General features: G+C 34.7%; 1 protein-coding gene across 2 annotated transcripts in view; it reads right to left on the bottom strand.

The window, feature by feature from the left end:
* LOC138691818 (UDP-glucosyltransferase 2-like) overlaps positions 1 to 23,578 on the bottom strand; it is a 54,750-nt gene extending 31,172 nt beyond the window's left edge. Inside the window, exon 1 of one of the 2 annotated variants that reach the window (XM_069814293.1) lies at positions 23,349 to 23,578. The gene's annotated coding sequence lies outside the window, so the exon portion shown is untranslated. The remainder of the gene's footprint in view (positions 1 to 23,348) is intronic. The other variant, XM_069814304.1, reaches the window with a different exon arrangement.
* Between the last annotated feature and the right edge of the window lie 3,463 nt (positions 23,579 to 27,041).

The following is a 27,041-nucleotide window of genomic DNA, read 5'->3' as shown; positions in this document are numbered from 1 at the left end:
TCTGACTCGTCTGGCCGCTTCGTTCCGTGTGTTTACTTCTGTTTATTCGTATAGGTCAGTGTAGGCACTGATTAATGAAACTGTACTCACTTAAAAAATATACTGTCATGTGTATTTAACAGCAAACAAAATAATATTTATGCTCGACCACGCCGAAATGTAGTAATTATACACCTGGTAGCAGCCCTTTAATGGACCTCATTAAAGTACACCTATTCATTAATTTCTTTTATTTTAGTAGGTTGTTCTACGACGCTTTATCAACACATTAGGTTATTTAGCGTCTGAATTAGATGAAGGTGATAATGCCGGTGAAATGAGTCCGGGGTCCAGCACCGAAAGTTACCCAGCATTTGCTCGTATTGGGTTGAGGGGAAACCCCCGGAAAAAACCTCAACCAGGTAACTTGCCCCGACCGGGAATTGAACCCGGGGCACCTGGTTTCGCGGCCAGACGCGCTGACCGTTAATCTGCAGGTGTGGACCCTATTCATTAAAGTTCAGGTGTTCCACCAATCAGAAAACACCATTGTAGCAATATGAAAGCGCAAGTATCGATTATTCTCGGATATGCAATCGAAAGACAACAAGCGAAACGTCACGGAGGCTGGAAATCCAATACCGTCGCAAAAGGTTATGTTCTGTTACTATAATAATTAGCGTTAATTGTAAATAATATTCAAATAAATTCAATTTGTCATCTCGTTTTTCAATGTCTAATTCAATTTCAAGTTTATATCAAGATTAATGTTTATTTTACTCTCTAGATTATATCAAGGTCAATGTCGACATTTGTTTCTCGGAAAAAATTAATACTTTCGCGTCTGCGTACATCTCACAATTTACGAGGTATTGTGCAAGGTCAGTTCCGCTCCCCAGTCAGATAAGAATAACATGAATACTTATGAATTATTTCAAGTTAGAAATATGGTCGAGCATAAAAAGTCGTATGAAACTTGCCTATAATGGTAATTAAGACGCTCGTATGAAAATTATGAAACTCGCTTGCGCTCGTTTCATAAACATACTCGCGTCTTAATTACTACCATTATAGGCTCGTTGCATAATGTACTATTTTTTAAGCCATATTATGGACAACAGAAGATTATTCTCACAATAAGTAAAACGCAACTAAATTCTATATATTATTTAGACCTACTTTATGCTAATGCTCATCATTTTTCGCCTATGTACAGAGTTTTGAATATTTAAATTGCGCTTTTTAAAATAAATAGATATATTTTATCAAAGCGGAATGAGTTTAGAAGTAAATAATATGATAGTTTATTGAAAAGATTGAAATGCAAATATTTGCAATTAAAAATGAGTTATGCCTAATATTGAAATGGTATATGAAATACAGGGTGTTTCCGAGGTGGTGTTACAAACTTTCAGGGATGATGACGAACTATTTTTGCTTGTAACTTTCGACTCGGTCATTTCCGGACTAGGGTTCCTTATCTCAAATTGATACATGTGCCCTTCGCCATCATCCTTGAAAGTTCGTAACACCACCTCGGAAACTTCCTGTATTTTTCGGTCCTGATATTTCAACTTTTATTCATTTATAATTGTTGTAGGTTGTTTTGTCTCCACGTATTATCGTCTCTAATGGCAGATTACAGAAATTAATTGTGAATATGCCTACTTGTTTTACACGTGAACGTTGTAACTGGACACAACCTATGTATGTACACATCAGCTATAAATAAATAGATAAAAAATGGTGGAAATTTAAATAATATAATAAATCAAAATAAAAGCAAAACTATTTACACTGACTAGGCCTACTTGTTTTACGAGTCTCTGCACATTACAACGAGCGACTGTAAACATTTTAAGTGTTTCAAAATAAAAATTTCTCCTTCTTTCTGATAAAGTATGTTTTCTTTTGAATACCCGGCCCCGGAACAATTTTTCCCTCGAAATTATTCAAATTAACTTTACAGGGAGTTATTCCTGAAAGCTTAATTTGCATAATACACGTCACTGTATTTAACAGAAAACCACAATTTAAAGTCACAGAGAGTTAGTGTGCACTCAAATGTTGGTTGCTTGACGGTTGTCAGCCCACTTTGAGGTCTGTGGATATAGAGGGAAAAATTGGATCGGTGTCGGGTAGAGTTCCCGGGTAGCTCAGTTGGGAGAGCGTTGGTACGTTTAACCAAAGGTCCCGGGTTCGATACCCGGGCCCGGAACAATTTTTCCCTCGAAATTATTCAAATTAACTTTACAGGGAGTTATTCCTGAAAGCTTAATTTGCATATGTTTTCTTTTATCCTAACGAATTACTCGCTACCAAATTCTTCTATTGGAGCACTCATTTCCAACCGTCTAGCTTTGTTTTGTTTTGACGTGGTTCACTGAACAATTCACAGACCTGAAGTGTGTACGCTGCGCTATACTCCGTACATACCTCAACTGTTGCTCTTTGTTCGGACACTTTAGGTAACCAAACGCAGGACTCTAATAATTAAAGTCGCGACGCTGTTATTCCCGGCGTGACTCCTCCTCTTTGCTTACGTCTTAGGAAGTGAAGGCTCTATATAGTCTAGGTAGGTAGTATCGTTCGCCATTTTTGTTCTTTCGTTGCCGAGCTACCACACGAGTAATCTATTTGCCACACCGTTATATATTATCATGTCGTAGCTCCTATGATAATAAATCAAACGTACTGTAATTCAGCAAATAATTGAGTGGCAAATAACGTCTTCGTGTGCTTTCTGCGAACGCCAACGAAAGAGCAAAAATGGCGGGCGATTATATTAAGTATTTATCGAGCCTTAAAAAATGAATAACGTCTTCATAAGCGAATCACAAGACAGACACGTTTAAATGTAGCCTACCTGCAACGCGATTGGCTGCCGGAAATAAGAGCGACGGGACTATAGAACACAATATTCACATTTGTGTTTAAGCATATTCTATATAATTAATAAATACTCGACATTTATGTTTGGAGTGCGAATAAGTTAAAATAATGTGTCCTCTGAAATTGAGTTAAACATTTATACTAAGCAAAAACAAATAGATAAACATAAACAACATGAAATAAAACTGCAAGAAGTGTACATGTATTCAAAATTAACACAAATATGGATGTTGTGAAAGTATTCTCTATTTATGATTAGATTTTCCATTAGTGTCAAATATACAAAAAATGGTCGAAAAGGGAAAGAAAACTTCAAGTAAAGGCCAAAATTATGTAATTTCGCAGCATGCATTTTGAGTATGTTTGGCTCAACTTATGTTTGTGAGAGACTATTTTATCGTAATGAATGTGACAGCCATGCCAGCGTTACAGTTTCTATTTTTAAGAACAGTGATCCCAGAATTATAGAACTATTTCTATTTTGCCGATATTCTTTAAATTCTTTTAGACAGCAATACAAATTCAGCTAACTGATTATTTTGAATATAATACTCTCTTTTCTAGAGTTCAGTATTGTTTTAGGAGAAAAATTATCTGTTTCCATGCTATGGAATACTTAGTATCTACCACTATACTGCGTGTTCAGTTCAAAGTGTGTCATGGCTCGCTGTATGCCGTCATGTGGCTAGCCGATGAGCCTAGAGAATTCAATCTTCCTACACTTCCGCAGAGGCGTATTACCTAAATGCGAGAGAAGTTGCCTAGCAAGTACGGCGTTCATTCTGAAGTACGATACCCACGGACTCTGGAAGTACGTACCGATACGTGCGGTAATGCCGGTAGTTAAATGTTATGTTTTATTTAACGACGCTCGCAACTGCAGAGGTTATATCAGCGTCGCCGGATGTGCCGGAATTTTGTCCCGCAGGAGTTCTTTTACATGCCAGTAAATCTACTGACATGAGCGTGTCGCATTTAAGCACATTTAAATGCCATCGACCTGGCCCGGGATCGAGCCCGCAACCTTGGGCATAGAAGGCCAGCGCTATACCAACTTGCCAACCAGGTCGACTGACGCCGGTAGTGGCAGGAATGTGAACTGTTTGGAAACACGTACTGAGGTGAGTTTTTTTCTTACTGTCGGGATATGGCGAGAGGGTTAAGACGATTACTTACGTATTTGTTGACATTAACTTGGACGGTCAACATGGACACGGAGCATTTGATTTGTGTTGTGGAATGTTGCGGTATGCAACGGATGATAAGAAATACCCTGCGTACGACTTGCCCGCGCACAACACAGTTCGAAAGAGTTATGGTAGCACACAGACCGTACAGACCGCAATCTGTTGCTAGGACGTTCAAGTTATACCGTACACGTTCTTAAGTTCAGATTGAACGCCTTGATTAATAGGTAACTTCTCTGACATAAAAGCTGAAACTCGCTTCAAATCCCTGACTCACAACAGTGACGTCATGACACACTTTGAAATGAACACCCAGTATTTAGAATAGACGCTATGGCTAACGCGCAGAAGTTTCCACAACGCTTGTCTCATAGTGACGTCACCAGAGTTGGTCACTGCATAACGCTTATACTTGTATATTTGCTTACAGTTCTTATACACAAACACGTATACAAATTGCTTTCCCCAATATTCATTCGTAGATTTCATACTTGTACACATATACAAATGTCATAACTTGAACAAACGAATAGCTGGTGTAATAAATGGTGGGTTGGCAACCATGTTCGTGCGTCAACTGTTTTTTTCGATGTCATGTCTTGAAAACAGCCCTCGTTTTGCCGATATGCAGTTGATATGACAACAGGTGTAGGAGTGAGGGACTTCTAAAACCAGCAATTACATGAATAGATTGGTCGTCGTGGCACAACAGAATGGCCATCGAGATAATGCGACCTGACGTCATGTGATTTTTCGCTTCGGGGCATTCTTTTATTTTATTTTTTATTTTATTGGGTTATTTTACGACGCTGTATCAACATCTAGGTTATTTAGCGTCTGAATGAAATGAAGGTGATAATGCCGGTGAAATGAGTCCGGGGTCCAGCATTTGCTCGTATTGGGTTGAGGGAAAACCCCGGAAAAAAACCTCAACCAGGTAACTTGCCCCGACCGGGATTCGAACCCGGGCCACCTGGTTTTGCGGCCAGACGCGCTGACCGTTACTCCACAGGTGTGGACTTGGGGCATTCTGAAAAATGATGTGTTTAGCTCAGAAACCGCACGACAGATGATCCAACAGTCATTCGATGAAAATCGTGAGTTATGTTCTGCCATCTGCAAATCAGTGTCTAAATGTTGTGAATTGTGTATCGAGAAACAAGGCCTCCATTTTGAACAAAATCTCTAACAAATATGCAGTCAAATGTAAATTGAATGTAATTAAATGTAAGGAAATTCTATTGGGAAAGCGACTTTTAACCCATCCTGTATTTTAAAAGAAAGAGCTGTAATACAGAAGAAAGAATAATCATGCAGTTAGAAACATACTGTAACTCCTAGAACCGATCAAGGACCCAACCCCCTAACTAAGGGAAAGTAATGACAAAAGCAGGGTCATTTATGGCTTTAAACACTTATATTTATTACTAGCCGTACCCGTGCGCTCCGCTGCACCTGTTAGAAGTAAATATGAAGTAATTACATAATTAAAATAGGACGTTTGATCCATGGAACATTCGTGTTTGATACAAGGATAAATCGTTTAATATGTTACTTAATTTAAATTATATTTAAATAATTAAAATGCGGTCATTTTGGTCCAGAGAGCAATCATTTGGTGCAATGACAATTCCTTTAACATGTTTCTTAATTTATTGTTATTACATGCAACCATAGTTTAATGAAGATTGACATATCATTTAGTTTTAATGTATATACTTTATATTACTTGCTATATGTTTCAGAAGTTACTGTAATAACATTGTAGAATTATATCCATCTAGAGAAACTACACTTTCCAATGATGAAATAATAATTACACAATTAATTAGCTTCCGATATTACTTCATACAAAAACAGAAACATTCTCTGTAGGCTATGTTTAATAGCTTTCGATTGTTGTTGTCCAAGGCCTCTTATTCTACTCATCTTGCTTCGATCTCGGTAAGTCAGTTTCAGGAAGAGTGGCAGAAAGAATTTTTTGTTACTTACAAAAAAATAAAGTCTACTGCTTAATATGTGGGTTTAAAATTGCGCATATAAAACGCTTCAATATTAAACCCCACTTTGATCGGAAGCATAAATCGGACTTTGATGATCTTACAGGTATTTATTTACCATTTTAAAAGTTAGTTTTGGAATATTTGTGAAAAGATACAAAACAAGATATGTTTTTGGTATTTTCGGAGTTCAGTTACTTATTATTTTATTAGGTATCTGGAACTAAACTTACTAATTTAAAAGTTTGAGTGCATATTAGGCCTTCTTGATGCGTTCTCTTTCCAAGAAAGATTTTTAGAAGTAACTGTAATGGACAAGGAGATGTTTCTGTTCAATAATCCATTTATATTTGATGTTACCCAAGCAGCAGAGCCACTATCGAAACGTAAAGTGTTTAGGAAAAAATGGATTAGATTTATTTAAGTACCTACCAGATCAGCAATTTCCTAATCTGCACACATTTGCAATACATATTGTATCTATATTTGGCTCAACTTATTGTAGTGAGCAGTTTTTTTTTCTTTCAAAATGGATATGACCAAAAGTATCTCCAGTTCTAGGATCACAGACATGCATTTAGTTTCAGTATTACGATTGAGTTGTTCTACTTTAGAGCCAAATATATCCTTTTTAGTTAATAACAAAAAACTCCGAGGGCCATCAATAACAAAAAAATGAAAACTAGCCGTATAGGCCTACAGTAGTATTTCGTTTCATTCATACCTCATGTATTTTGTTTAATATGCTTTCAAGTTAAATCACAATAGCCTTTAGTTACTTCCTTTATTGGTTTTAAAAAGAAGCAATTTATTATGTTGATCATTGTGTTTTTTAATATATTGTACAGTTAAATGACAATGCTGCTTTGTTTTTTTCTTTATTGTTTTTAGAAGGAAACAATTTATTATGTCGATCACAAGGCAGTTCAAGAATTTTTCGTGCACATGATAAAGGAATGGTTGTACAATTGAAGAATATATCATTCAATTTGCCTAATCACAGTAATTGGCTGTAATAGTAATATACGTTACAAGAGCGGTATGTTGACGTTTTCATGGTCGAGGAAAAAATTGAAAAAGCGAAACGTAGTTGAGCTTTTTTAATTTCCGAGAACATGAAAACAAACATACCGCTCGTGTATCGTACATTATTTTGTGCGAAGATCGTTTATTACATACCTGAAAGACAAATTTCTAATTAGTTGTAATGAAATCTCCATGTTGGTTTCTGTTTAATGACGGTAACTTCGGAAAACCAAAATATCTTTCTTCAACATTGTTGCTATAAAATGTTTTCTGTGTTTACTATACTCCAGCAGGCCGTGATATACGTCTGTCTTTTTTCCCCCCCCAGTCTATAAATGCGAACTTAAAACAAACGGTAAGGTTATGTAATTATTTATTTTTCATTTTAATATGTTAACAATATTATTTATATAACATATTGCAGTAATAACATCGGCATCTGCAATCTTGTTGATTTTTTCACGGCTTCCTTAATGTTACTTGTATTAGGAATGCAATAAGTTTCGTGGAGTAGTAGACTTTACTTAATGTTTGCCAATATTTAAAAACAATCATTAACATTGCAATTTAGGTGAAATTGCAGTGGTAAGTTTCCAATTTATAATTATTACTATGTTAAACGTCTCTAAAAGTAATATGTTAAAAGCCTAAAGCAGTAAAATGAATGTCGCGCTTAAGCGGTAAGAAGAGGGAAATTGTTATGTGTGTTACGTTGTTAATACTGAATGTGGTATTTCACACTTATCGCGTATTGGTTCTGTGCGGAAAACAAGCAAATACGCACGATCTGGCACAAAAATTATTGTATAAGACATGTACATCATATAAACAAAAGACTGTAAAGATTCTGAAAAAAGAAATAACAGCGGAGGAATTACTGATGCGCAAGGTGTGTCGAATCCACCACTGCACTTGACTTAGCAAAACAACTGCGTTACTCCTCGCCTGCCAATAAAACGAATGTGGGGTGAGTAGGAAACGTTCCCTCCTTACTTTGCAGGTAGTCCCCATAGCTGGTGTAGATGATTCCATCTCAAATATGAAAGAAGTACTTTTAAAGACATCTTCTAGGACACTGAAATTTAAAGAAATTGGCATCAGAAATTCCTTTGCCATCCCAATCTATTGTAACACGGTGGGGTATTGCTGACGCCAGCGTTTCTGGCGCGTGTCCTTGAGTACAATGCACAGCCTGCGAACATCTATTGATAGTGTAGCTGAAAATGGTACCACCTCCTATACACGTCACGTCAGCAATCTGCCAATCACAGTTGTTAGTCTTGCTACCCAGACTGCGGCAAAAGTAAGATACTCGTCATGGATAAATATATGATAGGATGCGAAACTTACTGAGTTTCCAGTAACACATACTAGAGGCGCTGTTGTAGAAATTGATCTTGCTGCCATCTGTTTGTGGGAGGGGCGTTATTACATCTAGCAGCGAACCAAGTAGCGAAAAGAGTAATTACTCCATGCATTTAGCAGCGCACCTGGTGACGAAAATGTTAAACTGTGCAGAAAGTATTCCCTCCCACCCTCATCCATATTCAAAACTAACCCAATTTAAAATAAAACATTTACAGTTTTATTCCTCACAGCATATACTACTGAAAATTCTTATCGGAGCCAACAGGAAGATAGAAGAAACGATATGTTTTACACTACCCAATTAAAATATAACCAGACACAGACAAAAAATAAAGCAAAAGGTTAGATAATTGGGACTGTATTCTTTGGGTATTTATTGCACAGCACAATGGAAAAGTCTGCAAGAACTACTTAGATAGTTCAATTTATTATATTACTATTACTTTACAGTACATTCAACAACGCTATTTTTACAACGTCCATAAACATCACTGTTTAACATTCACTGCTTATACACACACACTTTTACTAAATCACTTTATGTTCACTTATTAGCAAGTTTCTATCTGCCATCTCCGCTCCTCGACTCTCGAGCAATATCTCGAACGGATAAATAGAGAATTCTGGGTAATGTACCCAGCACGTAGTTCTAACGTTTACCACCTACGACGTTGGACGCTGATCATCTTATTTCAGCCCCCCACGGCCAGATGGTGCTGACCGCAGTTTCGCATCCTATTATATATTTATCCGTGTACTCGCACTTAACTTTCCTGCTGTGTGTCCTTGAGTGCAGTGTCCAGTCAGTGAGTTTCTGTTGCCACTGCAGCTGAGAACGGTACCTCCTCCTAAATACACGTCACATCAATAATCTGCCAATCACAATTGTGAGCTTTATCGCCTACAGACTGCTACAAAGGTAAGATACTCGCACTTAAGTTTCCCATTACTTATTTCACATGCCAAAAACGGTGGCGCGGCCTATACTTGGTTGATGGCCGCTGTGTACTACCACAGCCTACTATATATAGTTACGAAGCTTGGGATGATTTTTTGCAATTCTCGCGATAGTTGCTAGCCGCTTGGGGCGCTGTGAGTACTAGGAACAATAGACTGTGCCACAGCCATCGTGATCTAATAAAGGCCGTAAGACAGACCATATAACTCGCTTCAGGGGAGAGGATGGTATTTTTTGATGAAAAATGAGTAAATTAAAAAAAAAATTCTTTAAAATGCTCTGTGATATGTGTGGGATGCATAGCATAATATTAATCACTCGACCCCTTTTATTGTTGTTTCCGGTAAATTGAATTTCAAAAAAAAAAATCTTTAAAATACTCTTTGATATATGTGTGGAATGCATTGCATAACATTTCGTGGGTATTTGTGCCCTTATCGGATGTTGAGACGCCATTTTTAAACTTCCTGCGCTATGGATTTTTAAATCACTCGCCCCCTTTTATTGGTTTACGGCAACTTCATTTTTTTTTTTGCTACATTGCCAGACAAAAATGGATATAATTTCTGAACTATTAAAGATACATGCATGAAATTTAGAACACACATTCTCTAGACTATTAGGAAACGTTTCTCTGTAACAGAATTTTGTTAATTGATTTCATTTTAAAACTACGTCCGTTTGTTTGCAAGAAAGGAATTCAGGAAAGTGTTATTAAAATTTTATTGCTTATTTTACAAACGTAGGGACTAATATCAAAATTCTGTTACAGAGAGTTTGTAAAGCATGCTTTTGCAGGTACATTGCAAAAAACGGGATGAATCTACCTTTAAAAATGGTTTAGATATATCGACTTTAGTAAAATCCTGCATTGGGTATTTTTTTTTCAAATATGGGTCCCCTAATAATTTTTTTTTCAAAATATTTATTTTTGGTTGAGTTTCTACAGATATGAGCTCTATACAAAAAAAAAATAATATTTTACTCCAAATAGAAAAAAAGTTTAAAAAAATACCGTCCTCTCCCCTTAACCCGATCACGAAGGGCGGCGTTTCAACCATATAAATTAGTTGGAATGCATAAACAGTAACATATGTTTCTCTAAAATGTAGTGTAATTGCATTAATAAAATTTAAATTAATGATTATGAGGCACTTCAGACATAATTCACTTGCGAGTTAAGATGTAATATTATTTATGGTATGAAAATTACGTTGTTCGTATGTGTAATACCTGCCTTTATTTCGATTAAATATTGCGAAATTCTTGTACATTCATTTATGCACGATTCAATAATTTTCAATTGCACCGCACGGATATTTAGATATGTTGAAATTATAGGTTATGTTTACTGTACCAGTTGTCCCTTTCTGTCTAATTTTAGTGGTCTCCAATGCCCTGCCATTCATATGGAAATATTATAGGCTATGTTTACTATATCTTATATTCCTATATTCGCAATTATACATTATAATTAAGCATAATGTCATGTATGATACTCCGCACATTCTATTTGTCTGTATTTTAATACTACAATTGAGTATTGAATTATTGTATTTATCTACTACCTAAGAGACGAAGCAACAATCGTACGTTCACTAATTTTATAAGAGTGGTATGATAAATTTTCTGTCTTTATCAAGGAAGGCAGAAGTGCTATATTAAAATCACAATATAAATTCTTTTTTATTAAACCTCAAAATAGCTTCCATTCTAAACTTAAAATGTTGACGCGAACAGAATATGTTAACATATAAAATTCTCTTCACATTAAAATAACACAGTTTTGTAATTATTTCTGCAACATATTATGCAACAAGAAGTAAACGGAACTTATGGACACATTACACTAAATAAAGCTTAGCTATGATACGCAATAAAGTTATAATATAATATTTCACTGAGCTCCATACACTGAAATAGGAAACCCGAATAAACATTACGGCCTGGTCTAGATCGAAAAGGCATTGACTGTGCCGTATTTCGCATTTTTGTGAAAAGCTATGTAAACTGTGAAATGTTCGTTATCGGTTGTAATAACTGTAAATAATTTAAATAATAATATGGGACAAGGAGACGTTTGTAGTGCTATAAATTGTAAGAAAAATAGGTTAGAGTTGTCCTTCTTGCGAAAGATCCAGGAAGGTGAGTTTATAGAATATAATATATATTTTATGAAAATAATATATAAACCTTATGTATTTTATATTTCAATAGTGGAAGGAAGGTGTTAATTTTTTTCAAAAGGACACGATATGGAAAGTACAGGGACATCATTTTATTTTTACTTCAATTTTTATTGTACCTGCGTTTCTAACTGTACTTGACTCCCACCCCTTTCACTAATGTCCTTGCTAACGTCAGTCACACAAACTTACGGCCGCTGTTGCTAGCAATGAAATAAACAGTACAGAGTACAGTGTGTTTCAGAAATATGTTGCATTTTCTATAGAAGAAAGAGCTTATATTATTGAAGTTTATTTTCACACAAGTATGGTGTGTAGCATAACTGAATTTATCTGTGTGGACTGAGTACAAGTGAAGATTAGAGTTACCGAAAGTACGGCACCCTATAATACGGTACGGTACTTAACAGCATTATTTCAACAAGAGCTTTGTTTTACTGTTTGTAGGTATGAAGGACGATGATGGAAACTGCAATTACAATGTAACCGAATGTGAACAACAGTTTTTTTTTCACAATTTCCTGATCATATCATTACGGAATATTTTCGTAGAAATGCCAATAATCTGGTAGATAAAAGAAAAGTGTAACATGGCCAACAAAGGTGACAGAAGATGCTGTAGAAGATATTAGAGAAAGGATGCAGCGAGGTCGTAATAAGTCAGTCAAGAAGTTAGCTGTAGAAATTGGGGTTTCTTACGAAAGTGCTCGCAAAATTCTCAAGAATAAATTAGATTAGTAAGTAATATGCTGAATAAAGTAGACATTACATTATATATATATATATATATATATATATATATATATATATATATATATATATATAACCACCTGAAGAGTTGAGTTTGTGAAAAAAAAAATTGTTACTATTCTACTGTTTTTTGATAAAATACTGTAAAGTAATGACCAAACTGAAAATCGTAATACTATATTTCCCTGTAACATAAATGGATACACTACTTTTCTCTCCTCCTATAGCTAGTAAAATGATTTGTTTACATATTGCACTAGCAACTCCAAACTCCTGTAATGGAAGGGGGGTAACAGTGTTTCCGAGTATAGCCAGGTTAATGTTAAAAATGTTAGTAAAAATAAAGTGATGTCCCTGTACAATACATTTTATGGTCTGCTAGGGAAAGAGTCTGTGATGCGGCGATAGTAGCGATCCTGGTGGTGAGCAACTATCTATGGATGCATATTTCAACTCTCTATGTTTGCATATTTAGTAAGTATTAAGCTTCGTGACTGTATAGGCCTATACTAGACTGTGGTACTACTTTAAGCGCTAGAACCAGATTGTTGAAGTGACTAACACATTTGATACTGAAGCAAGTTCAGCTACTAAAGTTGCAAGATCGTTTATATCTCCACAGCTGTATGCAGTTAATCAACAGTATATTTAAGGATGTGCCTTTAACATTAAAACAACTGGAATCATCTCATATGGCAATGCCAGAGTCCTTGAAACTTGTCGATAATTTGACATTGACACATTACAGAAGTAGAGAACTGTTATGCTGTGGAAATAGTAAAGCAGAAAATGAAGATAAAAACCCTGGATATACAGCTATTTATCTTATTCGGGACACCATTCTGAATAAGGAAAATACATGTTTTTTTCTCTCAGATAAATGTGTGTGACGTTTGTTGTTTTCGTTTTCACCAGTCACGTCCTGTGATGTGGAACGAAGTTTTTCAAGATATAAAATTTGTTTGAGTTACAATAAAGCCGTTTTAAGTTTGATACATTATGAAAATATATTGTAATCCATTGCAATAGTTGCAGAAGCATGTAAGTTACGTATGAAACTGTTTATTTAATATTCCAGAGTACAGCTTTGTTATTTTATTAATGTTATTTTTTATTTGTCGTTAAAAACATATTTACTACAGCCCACTTATTTCTTTTCCCACCTACTGTACATTAGAGCTGGGGACGGAGCGAGTAGAACTGTTGAGTTACTCGGTTCTATCGGTTTATGTGCTTGCCAGCGGAGCACCGAAGTTACTCTGTTAACCGTAGCCGTTACCGGTCAGTTCAAACGTTCAAACAGAGTTCGCGTGATTTACGTAATTCTAGCAGACAACAACGTAGGTACTGTTGTATTTAAATATTTTCTGCTGCAGGACAAATTATTTCCTTATCCCCAAGGCGGGCTGAAAGGCCTCTAATATTGAAGAAGAGTTCATCCTATTATATGACCTGTCGAGTGGACCTAATGAACAATGACAGTCTGAACATATTACTGTACATAATAATAATAATAATAATAATAATAATAATAATAATAATAATAATAATACTAATAATAATGTTATTATTATTATTATCACTAATATTAAAGTCCAGGATAACAGAGAAAGGATGGAATTAAACGGGTTACATCAGCTCCTTGTTTATGCGGATGAAGTGACTATATTAGGAGTAAATCCACAAAAAATTAGGGAAAACACGGGAATTTTACTTAAAGCAAGTAAAGAGATAGGTGTGAAAGTAAATCCTGAAAATACAAAATATATGATTATGTCTCGTGACCAGAATATTGTACGAAATGGAAATATAAAAGTTGGAGATTTATTCTTTGAAGAGATGGAAAAATTCAAATATCTTGGAGCAATAGTAACAAATATAAATGACACTCAGAAGGAAATTAAACACAGAATAAATATGGGAAATGCGTTTTATTATTCGGTTGAGAAGCTTTTATCATGCAGTCTGCTCTCAGAAAAGCTGAAAGTTATAATTTATAAAACAAAATTATATTACCGGTTCTTCTATATGGTTGTGAAACTTGAACTCTCACTTTGAGAGAGGAACAGAGGGTAAGGGTGTTTGAGAATAAGATGCTTAGGAAAATATTTGATGCTAAGAGGGATGAAGTTACAGGAGAATGGAGAAAGTTACATAACGCAGAACTGCATGCATTATATTTTTCACCTGACATAATTAAGAACATTAAATCCAGACGTTTGAGATAGGCAGGGCATGTAGCACGTATGGGCGAATCCAGAAATGCATATAATGTTAGTTGAGAGACCGGAGGAAATAAGACCTTTGGGGAGGCCAAGACGTAGATAGGAGGATCATATTGAATTGTATTTGAGGGAGGTGGGATAGGCCTATGATTATAGAGATTGAATTAACCTTGCTCAGGATAGGGACCGATGGCGGGCTTATGTGAGGGCGGCAATGAACCTGCTGGTTCCTTAAAAGCCATTTGTGAGTAAGTGAAGAAACATTACCACTTTCACATATTTATCAAAATTATTATGGATTTTTCAAGCAGAAAAGTATAAAATAACATGAAATTTTTTTTTAATTTTATATTCAGGATGGAAAATAATTTCTTTCTCTTATACGAATAATCATAATGCGATGAAAATGGCAGTAAATATATAATAATTTCACCTACACATGGAGTTAATCTCCTGTAAAGAATATTGGACATAATTTTGTACGAATCAAGGAAAGTGATATTCCTCGAAAGTTACTACAGTTTAGTCTTGTCTCCCGTTTAAATATAGGTTCAATTAGGTATATGAACGCCTTCGATAGTTCTGGTATAATTTCCTTTCCCCGAATTGCAAGTACAAGCTTATAAATTTCGCTAGATAATACGCTTCCACCCTTTTGTATCAATTCTGCTGGAATTTGATCGATACGTGGACACTTGTAGTTTTTCAGTTTTTCTGTTGCGATTTTGACTTCAGGCACTTCACATACTGTTGTAGAAAAAGTACTATTATAGGGCCAAATTTGTGAGGAGGTTTACCATCCTGCACGAACATTATATTTTCAGTTTTCTGGTTTCTTAAAACTGATATTGCATAATTTTGAAGCATATTCAAATAACGTTCAGTAACTCTAACAGTTTCTGTCACCCCATTTTCAATCTGCTGCTGAGAAAATACTTCCACATTCGTATTAGCATTAAATAATCCGATGCAAGTTTGCACAGGCTATTTCTTTTATATGACGTCATTCCATTTTCGACCAATGAAGTGTAATTAAATTTTGAATTCCAACCAATCACAGTCAAACGTCGCGATAATTTCTTCAGCTAGATTTATCGCTATCAGTTTATCGCATGTCGTTCTTTTGTTTAGTCGGTGTCGCCAACTGTTTCCCCGTAAATCGATGAGCATGAATCCATTAAGATGCATCTACACGGTTAAACTTTTCTCTCAACTTTTCTCTCTCTTGCAATGAATGCAAGATTGATATTTAATATTAATATATTTATGCAGTGAAGACAACTTTCAAAACGGCGCACCATTTACACACAAAATCTTCATGCATTTTAATTGAACGTACGTTTTAAACCTGATTATTTCAATATTCTTCCCAGATTGCATGCATATGCGCATTGAAAATTGAACTGTGTAGATCAGACGTCTCCAAAACCGTACTGGCGATAAGCCCCTGAACGGAACCGAAGCCAGTACATAATGACCGTGCTCCGCCTCACCCATCCCCACCTCTACTGTACTCAGTGTTTATGCGCAAACGAAGGAGCAGAGGCGGACTGCCATTATCACTTGTTGGTCGGCGTGTTCCACCGTTTCACAATGTCTTCTAATCATGGACGTAGTACATTCAAGGATGAAAGGGAAGAGAAATATTTTGTGTTAGTAGGAAGAATGTGAAATGCTTAATTTGTTCGAAAATTCTTAAGGGTGTGATAAAATTCAACATGCGACGACAATACTCGACTCTTCACAAATAATGTCATACAATTACAGGCATGTTGGACATGTGAAAATAATTTATTTTGGGACTATATGTATAACTGTTGGTTATACATAATAATCAGTATATTACAATACGTTTGCACTCAGTTCCGCATGACATATTTATAGTTTTTTGTTTAATTTTAGGTCTACAAATATTTTTATAAATATAAAACAAGAAAATGCAAACACAAATCATACACGTGTTCTCAGTCTTAAACAAAAAAAGCTTCTTGCTAGCTATGTTCTAGCTTGGAATATTGGAAAATCAAGGAAGCCCTTCACAGAAGCATCATTTGTAAAATCGTGCATACAGGACGTTACTAAAATACTGTGACCAGAACAAAGTCAAAGTTTAAGAAAATTAAATTGTTTCCAATTTCAGTTCAGAGAAGGAAATTCAAGATTGTAAATGTAATTTAATCTGAAGGCGAAACCACAATTAACCAGTTTGTAGCTTACTCACTTGCATTGGACGAAAGCACAGATAGAATTGACGAAGCTCACCTAGACATTTTCATCCGAGGAGTAAATGAACATTTTACCACGTCTGAATGTCTTCCAGATGTAATTGCAAAATATCACTTGAGAAGATCTTTTCCAGGCAATGAAAGGCACCATAGAACAGAAGAGGTTGAATTTGCAATGACTTGTGTCAATAGCAGCAGAAGGGGCTCCAGCTTCATAGTATGTCAAAATAATAGGCCTATACAAACGTATGATATTTCTTATTCTTTTGATGTTATTATTTGTAAATCCAAGCAGACCGTTGCCGCGATCCCCCACTGACCGCTCCCATCTGTTGAGGTATTAAACGTGTCTCTTCCTAGTCCTACAGCACACTGTGTTCGGCGGGCAGCATCGAGAGCACGAATGACGATACGCTTTTTGGAGACCTCTGGTGTAGATGCAGCTTTAGTCCCATTACACACTACAATGAGAATACGTTTGTCGAGCTATGGAAAATGCTTTCCTGTAGCACAGAGTAACGGTCGAAATAAGGAACAGCTGACACATGGTCCCGCGCCCACAGGTAACTAACCTAATTGTAGCATATAAAATTTACGTATTACGTGACTGAAATTAAACAATTAATAGGAAGTCAGATGTTCAAATTTATGTCACATCAGAGCATATCAAGCCCAAAGACCTTGTATAGTATTATATACAGGGTCTTTGATCAAACTTCGTTCCTTATGGCGTAATAAAATACATGTTTTAATTTATCTATACAGAATGGCTTCACTGTTTAGCAACATTTTATGTCTGCTGTAGTGTGAATACATAAGCATTGCTATATAGCTGTCTCCACACATATTATATACTGGGTGTTCAATTCAAAGTGTGTCATGACGTCACTGTTGTTGAGTCACCGATTTGAAGCGAGTTTCAGCTTATATGTCAGAGAAGTTGCCTATTATTCAAGGCGTTCTTCAATCTGAACTTGAGAACGTGTACGGTATAACTTGAACGTCGTAGCAACAGATGGCGGTCTGTGTGCTACCATAACCTCTTTCGAACTGTGTTTTGCGCCGGCAAGTCGTATGCGGGGTATTTGTTATCATCGGTTGCGTACGGTAACATTCCACAACACAAATCAAATACTCCGTGTCCATGTTGACCGTCGAAGTTAATGTCAACAAATACGTAAGTAATCGTCTTAACCCTCTCCCCATATCCCGACAATACGTATTTCCAAACAGTTCACATTCCTGCCACTACCGGCGTTATCGTACGCATCGGTACGTACTCTTCAGAATGAACGCCGTACTTGCTAGGCAACTTCTCTGCCTCCTAGGTAATACACTTTTGCGGAAGTGTAGGAAGATTGAATTCTCTAGGCTCATCGGCTAGCCACATGACGTCATACAGCGAGCCATGACACACTTTGAACTGAACACCCAGTAGTTCTTAGTTCTCGGTGTAGTGTGTAATGTAACGATGAAGTACTAAATAAAGTACGAAATTCTTCTTCCACATTTACATCTTCATGTTCTAATTCTATGTCCATTTTAAGCTATCTGAAGAAAATTACACTCCTTCATTCAGATTTGATAACTGAGTTTTCAACAATTCTTCGTTTAATTAATGTATTAATCAGGTTACTGTAATTATATTATACAATTTTAAATTAAATTATGATTTCAGCAGATAATGAAAATGTATTTATGTTATAATAATAAGTCAAAAGTGCAGTACATGTAATTAACATTGTTAAACCTGTATTTCGCTTTTCGCAATTGGCATTACTGAATAACATCCAATTTCTTTATTGCAGTAATCGATATTTATATATTTCAATTTCACAATGTCTGGATGGGTTAAGTATTCGTAAATATACAATTTTTAACATTTTGTGATCGAATTTTAGGGATGTATTATTTATATTTTTATTTTATTCACGAAATAGTCCTAATAAATGTCACGAGAGGTCTGACATTACTACAGATAATACCACAGTCTAGTATATACAGTCACGAAGCTCAATACATAGTAAATATGCATCCATAGATAGTTGCTAACCACTAGGATCGCTAATATCGCCTCATTACAGACAATGCAAATAGTACCGTTTCAGTCTATTGTTCCTAGTACCCTCATAACTCAAGCTTCGTGGCTGTATATACAGTACTAGGCAGTGATAATACCATTTCTTTCCATAAATAAAAATTGATAAAGCACACTTTTACTTCAATGAATTCGTTAATAGTGATTTATGATGCAGGTTAGTAGAGTTCTCTTTTTGGCACGAGTATAAATTTTATGAAACGTAGAGAAGCCGAGTTTCAAAAACACACGAAGGCAGCAATTTTATTTACTTTAAATAAATATTTCAAGTTGGAAAGGTTAAAAGATCGCGATTTCACGGCCATCTAAATTCAGAACGATTAAGAAATAAGTATACATGGAATAAATTCATGATCACGATTCATGGCCAACTAAACCATCCATATAATCAGCAAAGTAGTTAGAAAAAATTGAGCGTTACTTCTTGTTGCAATGGGTACACAGATGCAACTTCAGAATAATACGGGCTAAAATGTAAATATGAATATTGAATTTGTTACTTATTTGTGTTACGTGTAATATTACGTCATGAAAGATCGAGGTAATGCATTAATTTCGTATTGAATGAAGTTTGTATTGAATATTTTATTTTCTTTGACAGTGCGTAAAATGAATAGCAGTACGTAAAGTGATTAGGTCTACTTATTTTTTTACACACTGGTGTTTTAACGACTCACTTTACGCACTGATAACAATGAGTAAAAAGCAACTTTACGCAAACCGCTCGTGTATCGTACATTATTTTGTGCGAAGATCGTTCATTACATACCTGAAAGAGGAATTTCTAATTAGTTGCAATGAAATCTCCATCTTGGTTTCTGTTCAATGACGCAAATTTTCAAAACAAAAATATCTATCTTCAACATTGTTGCTTTAAAATGTTTTCTGTGTTTACTATACTCCAGCAGGCCGTGATATACGTCTGTCTTTTTTTCCCCCCAGTCTATGATGAGTCTGGAATCTTCTTCATTTTTCACGGCTTCCTTCATGTTACTTGCATCACGAATGCAGTAACTTCAGTGGAGTTGTAGAGTTTACTTAATTTTTGCAAATATTTACAAAACAATAATTAACAGTGCAATTTAGGTGAAATTGCAGTGGTAAGGTTCCAATTTATAATTATTATTAGTACTAGCCGTACCCGTGCGCTCCGCTGCACCCGTTAGAAATAAATATAAAGTAATTACATAATTAAAATAGCACATTTGATCTAGGAAACATTCGTGTTTGATAGAAGGATAAATCGTTTAATATGTTACTTAATTTAAATTGCATCCAAATAATTAAAATGCGATCATTTTGCTCCACAGACACTCATTTGGTGCAATGACAATTCCTTTAACATGTTTCTTAATTTTTATTACATGCAACCATAGTTTAATGAAGATTGACATCATTTTGATTTAATGTGTATATTTTATTTTACTTGTTATAGGTATCCATTGAATTATGGTAATAACTTAATTTTAACCCTTGTTTTCTACGTATTCAGTAAATGGCGCTTGGCCCACTATGGTTCTGAATCCTTCAAATAACTTAAATTATATTATATAATATTACATATTATATTATATTATATTATATTATATTATATTATATTATATTATATTATATTATATTATATTATATTATGTTATATTACATTATATCAGAAGTTACTGTAATAACATTATAGCATTATGTCCATCTAGAGAAACTACACTTTCCAATGGTGAAATAATAATTAATTATACAAATCTGTTAATTTAGCTTCCGATATTACTTCATACAAACACAGAAACATTATCTGTAGGCTATCTTTCATAGCTTTCGATTGTTGCTGTCCAAGGCCCCTTATAGACGAAGTCATTTGTTTTTTAATTCATTACACGGCCTTAGATGGCAGTTATTTTAATTTTAAAACTCATTTATCTCATTAAATATCAGTCCTATCAAACTTTTTCAAGGAATAAAACTTATCCCAAATTATTTTTAAAGAAACTTTTGTCATGTAATATTTTTCACAAAAATCAATAATAAGCGAGATATTTCGATTTATTTAATTCAGGCCTCCTTATAACCCCCCTTTTAAATAATGTGTTTTGAATGCCATATAGCATAAAATCTAAGTCACAACGAACTTAATTTATATTCCAATTTTCATCGAAATCCGTTCAGCCATTATCGCGTGAAAAGGTAACAAATATAGAGACAGACAGACAGACATACAAACAAAAATTAAAAAAAAGCGATTTTCGGTTTCAAGGTAGTTAATTATATATGTTAGGACCAATTATTTTTGTAAAATCGAAAATTACCAGAAAAATTTCGGCTACAGATTTATTTTTAGTATAGATTGAATGCCTCTGAAAATAATATGTTAAAAGCCTAAAGCAGTAAAATCAATATGTCACTTAAGCGGTAAGAAGAGGGAAATTGTTTTGTGTGTTAGGTTGGGTATACTGAATGTGGAATTTGAGACTTTCCGCGGATTGGTTTTGTGCGGAAACCAAGCAAATACGCACGATCTCGCACAAAAAGCAACTTTACGGATTATCTTAGAAAAATGCATACTTATATCAGAACAACGAGAAACAAACAAACTCATTGTCAAGGTGAAGCAAGAAATCTCATTTGAAGGGTTCAAAACCATAGTGGGCCAAGCGCCATTTACTAAAACCGTAGAAAATAAGGGTTAAAATGAAGATATTACCAAAATTCAGTGGAAACGTATAGCAAGTAATATAAAGTATACACATTAAAACTAAATTATATGTCAATCTTCATTAAACTATGGTATTCACTTAATATCAACCCTTGCTTTCTCCGTTTTTAATAAATGGCGCTTGGCCCACTATGACTCTGAAGCCTTCATTTGTTGTGTAATAAACCAGTGCCAGAAATGTTTACATTGTTATAGAAAATGAAGAAAATATGAGCTGCTTTCGTTACCTCTTAGAGTAATATTCAAGTACTAGCCGTACCCGTGCGCTCCGCTGCACCCGTTAGAAATAAATATAAAGTAATTACATAATTAAAGTAGGACATTTGATCTAGGGAACATTCGTGTTTGATAGAAGGATAAATCGTTTAATATGTTAATTTAAATTGTATTTGAAACATTAAAATGCGATCATTTTGATCCAGAGACCACTCATTTGGTGCAATGACAATTCCTTTAACATGTTATTAATTGTTATTACCAATTATTTTTGGAAAAGCGAAAATTAACAGAAAAATTTTGGCTACAGATTTATTATTATGTTTATATTATGTTATATTATATTATATTATATTATATTATATTATATTATATTATATTATATTATATTATATTATATTATGTAAATAGTGTGTTGATAACGGATGTACTCAAATTAGGAAGTTTTTAATTTGTTGTGGGAGCTCTTGAATCTCAGGAGGAACAGCTTTTACAACAGCGCAACATACTGTAATCTGCTTGGCTCATTACCCAATTTTTTTGCATTGCATTTATTGCATATATATTTTATGTATTTTAACACGATTCAATTGAGCATATTTAAAATTTGAATTATAAAATAATGGATTGATAATCTAACGTACTATTACTGCATACTAAATCAATACACTCTCGTTGTTCGTTAATTCTCTTAGATAAAAATGAATATGTTCATAAACATTATTTTAAGAAATACAGGAAATGAATATACAGAATAGCCTATCAAGTTTTCTGTGCATAAGAAGCTATTTTAATCTTACCTGTCCTCAATTCACTCACAAGTTATTGTAATAACATTATAGCGTTATGTCCATCCAGAGAAACTACACTTTCCAATGATGAAATAATAATTAATTATACAAATCGGTTAATTTAGCTTCCTATATTACTTCATAGAAACACAGAAACATTGTCTGTAGGCTATGTTTCATAGCTTTCGATTGTTGTGTCCAAGGCCCCTTATAGACGAAGTCATTTGTTTTTTATTTCAATACACCGCCTTAGATGGCAGTTATTTTAATTTTAAACTCATTTATCTCATTAAATATCAGTCCTATCAAAATTTTTCAAAGACTAAAACTTATCAGAAATCATTTGTAAAGAAACGTTTGTTATGTAACATTTTTCACAAAAATCAATAATAAGCGAGATATTTCGATTTATTTAATTCAGGCCCCCTTATAAACCCCCTTTTAAATAACGTATTTTGAATGCCATATAGCCTAAAATCTAAGTCACAACGAACTTAATTTATATTCCAATTTTCATCGAAATCCGTTCACCCATTATCGCGTGAAAAGGTAACAAACATCCAGACAGACAGACAGACAGACAGACAGACAGACAGACATACAAACAAAAATTTCAAAAAAGGGATTTTCGGTTTCAGGGTGGTTAATTATATATGTTAGGACCAATTATTTTTGGAAAATCGAAAATTACCAGAAAAATTTCGGCTACAGATTTATTATTAGTATAGATTACAATTACTTACAGTTACCTTGGTAGATATTTCTACTCCAATATGTCTGGAAGGACTTAACAGATCGCTGTGTTGGATGCCTTGTGATTTTGTCAGTGTTATGTCTCTTGTGGCACAGTTTCTTGTTAAGGTTTCGTTTTATTTTAGCTGATATATTAACAGAAATAAGTCATAACGAAGGCTACATCGATAATAAAGATATTTGTAAGGTGCGTTCACAAATGTTCATACTTATATAAACCTTTAGCGACATTTACCAACAATTATTGTTGACATTATCGGTATAGGCTACTTTTTAAAAACAAGGGGATAAAACACAATTGCCTTGGTCAATGATAAGTTGTTCTGACTATCAATACATATTAACGCCAAAGAAAACAAAAATGCTTAACTTGAGTAAACAATTCTGTCTTCTTATCACCGCGAATGTTCCGTGCCAACGTCAATTCTGTAAACAAGTCATGTCTAGCTTAAAATGCCGATATAATATGAATGGTTATATAAGAAAATATATACCACAAACAGAAAAAAATCTCCCAAGATTCGTAGCATTGCAATGCATCTCTAGTAATTTATGTGAGATTGATACTGTTGCCGTGAAGTCGGAACTTACAAGCAAACATTCTGATTGGGGCAGATAAAAATGTTAATTTTTTTCCTTTCACAATTTTAATAATATCATAAAAAGTGCTTATACAAATGTTGGCCATTCGACCGCAATTACGAGGGTCGTAAAAAAATAAGTTCGCCAAGGGCCGTTAACAAAAAGAAAACACAATTTCGTTTGAAAATTTTATTGGAACAGGCACAGCAATTGTTGAGCTATTTTTCAACATATTCCCCACCGGAATTGAGACATTTGTCATATCATGAGATCGACAGAGAGGTGCAGACGGCTGTCAAACGCTGGTTTCGATCCCAGGCGGCCGACTTCTACGATACAAGGAGTAGAAAAATTGATCCCACGGTATGACAAATGCCTCAGTTCCGGTGGGGATATGTTGACAAATAGAAAAACAATTGCTGTATCTGTTTCAATAAATATTTCCATGCAATTGTGCTTTTTTTTTTTTTTTTTTTTTTTTTTGTAAATGGCTCCAGGGAAACCACTTTCTAGACGGCCTTGTAATTGCGGTCGAGTGGTCAAAATTTGTATAAGCAGTTCTTGTGACATTATTAACGAAACCAGTCTTTCGCATTTAGAACACGACGAATATAATCCGATATAAATATAATAATAATAATAATAATAATAATAATAATAATAATAATAATAATAATAGTGCCGCTAATAGGAGTGGTTGTGTCACAGAGCGTGAATGTGAACCAAATTCGACTTTCAAAATAACTTCCAAAGGGGTTAGAGAGAGAATAACGAAATTAAAAAATCGGAAGTCTCTAGGACCAGATAGTTGTATAATTGTATAGTGTATTGTAATTTTATTGTGTATTGTTTATATTGTGTATACCACTGCCACCGGATGCTTGCCCACTTGCAGTGTAAATAAATACATACATTAACATGGTGGAAGAAAAGAATTTAACTTCTTTATCTGCTCCCTTCAGAATGTTTACTTGTAAGTTGAGAAATAAACAAACCAACTATCATTTCTATGAAGCTCCAGGAAAAGGATATGCATCTCTTTGTAACATTTCACAATACTTTTTACTCCATATTTTATTACTTGAGTATCTATGTAAGCGATATTATTAATTAATTAATAGAAAGATTCAACACACGAAAAAAGGTGAATGAAATTTAATGGCAGCAATTTTATTGGTCACTAATTTAGTTAAACAACCGATTATTAAATCGAGTATTGAACAATTAACCAAACAACCGCCCAATGAAACAACTGTTGCTAATAAAACTAATGAACCAGCACCCAACTAATCAACCATTAAATCGATCAAAAATCGACCAGCCAGTCATTCAATGGATAGACAACCAACTGACAAATTCAGTCCTATCCAAGAGGTGATCGCCATGCACGAATCTATCATTAATTGATCCATGGAGGACCTACTAATCAAAGATCAAATGATCAAGCGATTACCAACCAACGACAGCCAGCCAGCCAACCAACCAACCAACCAAACGAAACCAAACCGAGCACACAAACCAAACCAAACCAACTAAACCAATCCACACCAACCAAATCAAACCAAACCAACCAAACCAAACCAACTAAACCTATTCACACCAACCAAACCAATCCAACTAAACCAATCCACACCAACCAAACCAAACCAAACCAACTAAACCAATCCACACCAACCAAACCAAACCAACTAAACCAATCCACACCAACCAAACCAAACCAACTAAACCAATCCACACCAACCAAACCAAACCAACTAAACCAATCCACACCAACTAAACCAATCCACACCAACCAAACCAAACCAAACCAACTAAACCAATCCACACCAACCAAACCAAACCAAACAAACTAAACCAATCCACACCAACCAAACCAATCGACACCAACTAAACCAAACTAACTAAACCAATCCACACCAACCAAACCAAACCAAACCAACTAAACCAATCCACACCAACCAAACCAAACCAAACCAACTAAACCAATCCACACCAACCAAACCAATCGACACCAACTAAACCAAACTAACTAAACCAATCCACACCAACCAAACCAAACCAATCAAAGCAACAAAACCAACCAATCAATTTGAAATCAAACCATGGATAATTTTTCCCACTATTTGTTGGTAACTATTTATCAGTGGCAAAGGACCGAGAGGACTATAACTAAAGAGAAACTGAGACAAACATGAGGATTTTTGTCAAAAAACACTCGAGATTGACGCGGAATTATCCATCCGAGTGGGTATGTCACACCCCAGTTCCTCTACCAGTTTCTGCCGGCTTCTGTGTAAAGGCTAGTTACTGGGCTGTTAGGATATTTTCAGAAAATACAATCTGTGTTTTATTTATTGTATTTTCTGTACGGAACTGGAAGTATAGGTAATATACAACCTTGTTTGAAATAATTTAAAGAAAAGGACTCCGCTAAATACGTAACTTTCATGTGATTTCCCTCGTTTCGATGCCCAGCGATATAACCACTCAGAGGAACAGTGCTTTCTTTGGCAAAAAGCCCTTGGCATTGAGGGATTGCTTGAGATAATTGAAATACTAATTAGAGATGTTTTAAAATTAGTTAATATTAGATCAATACATAAAGTAATCATTTTAAAATCTGCCACATTTTAATTTCACTAATAAATTACAATTGAAATCCAAATCCGTTCTCAATCGTTTACAGAAGATTTCAGTTGGCCGTTTTTATTATTCTAGACACTTCAGGAATGAAGATCAATTCATCTTAATATATAAAATTGAATGTGGGTATGTATGTATGTATGTATGTATGTATGTATGTATGTATGTATGTATGTATGTATGCATGTATGTATGTATGTATGTATGTATGTATGTATGTATGTATTATGTGGGTGTGTATGTTGTCTATACAAATCTACACGCTTTGACCGATATGTGCCAAAGTTTGCACATTTAACCTTCATAACCAGGAGAAGTTAAATTAATTAAATATATAAAAAATAAAAATAAATAGATCAAATATTCATGTATTATATTAAAATGCAAAATCTTCTACAGTCAATTGTTCTTTATTATTGTCTGTTGTATTGAACATAGACTTTCACGAGGCCTTGGAA

Source organism: Periplaneta americana, chromosome 2, assembly GCF_040183065.1.
Source record: "Periplaneta americana isolate PAMFEO1 chromosome 2, P.americana_PAMFEO1_priV1, whole genome shotgun sequence".
NCBI classification, from domain to species: domain Eukaryota; kingdom Metazoa; phylum Arthropoda; class Insecta; order Blattodea; family Blattidae; genus Periplaneta; species Periplaneta americana.
Note: the sequence above shows the minus strand (reverse complement) of the source record. Positions and strands in the feature narration are given on the sequence as shown.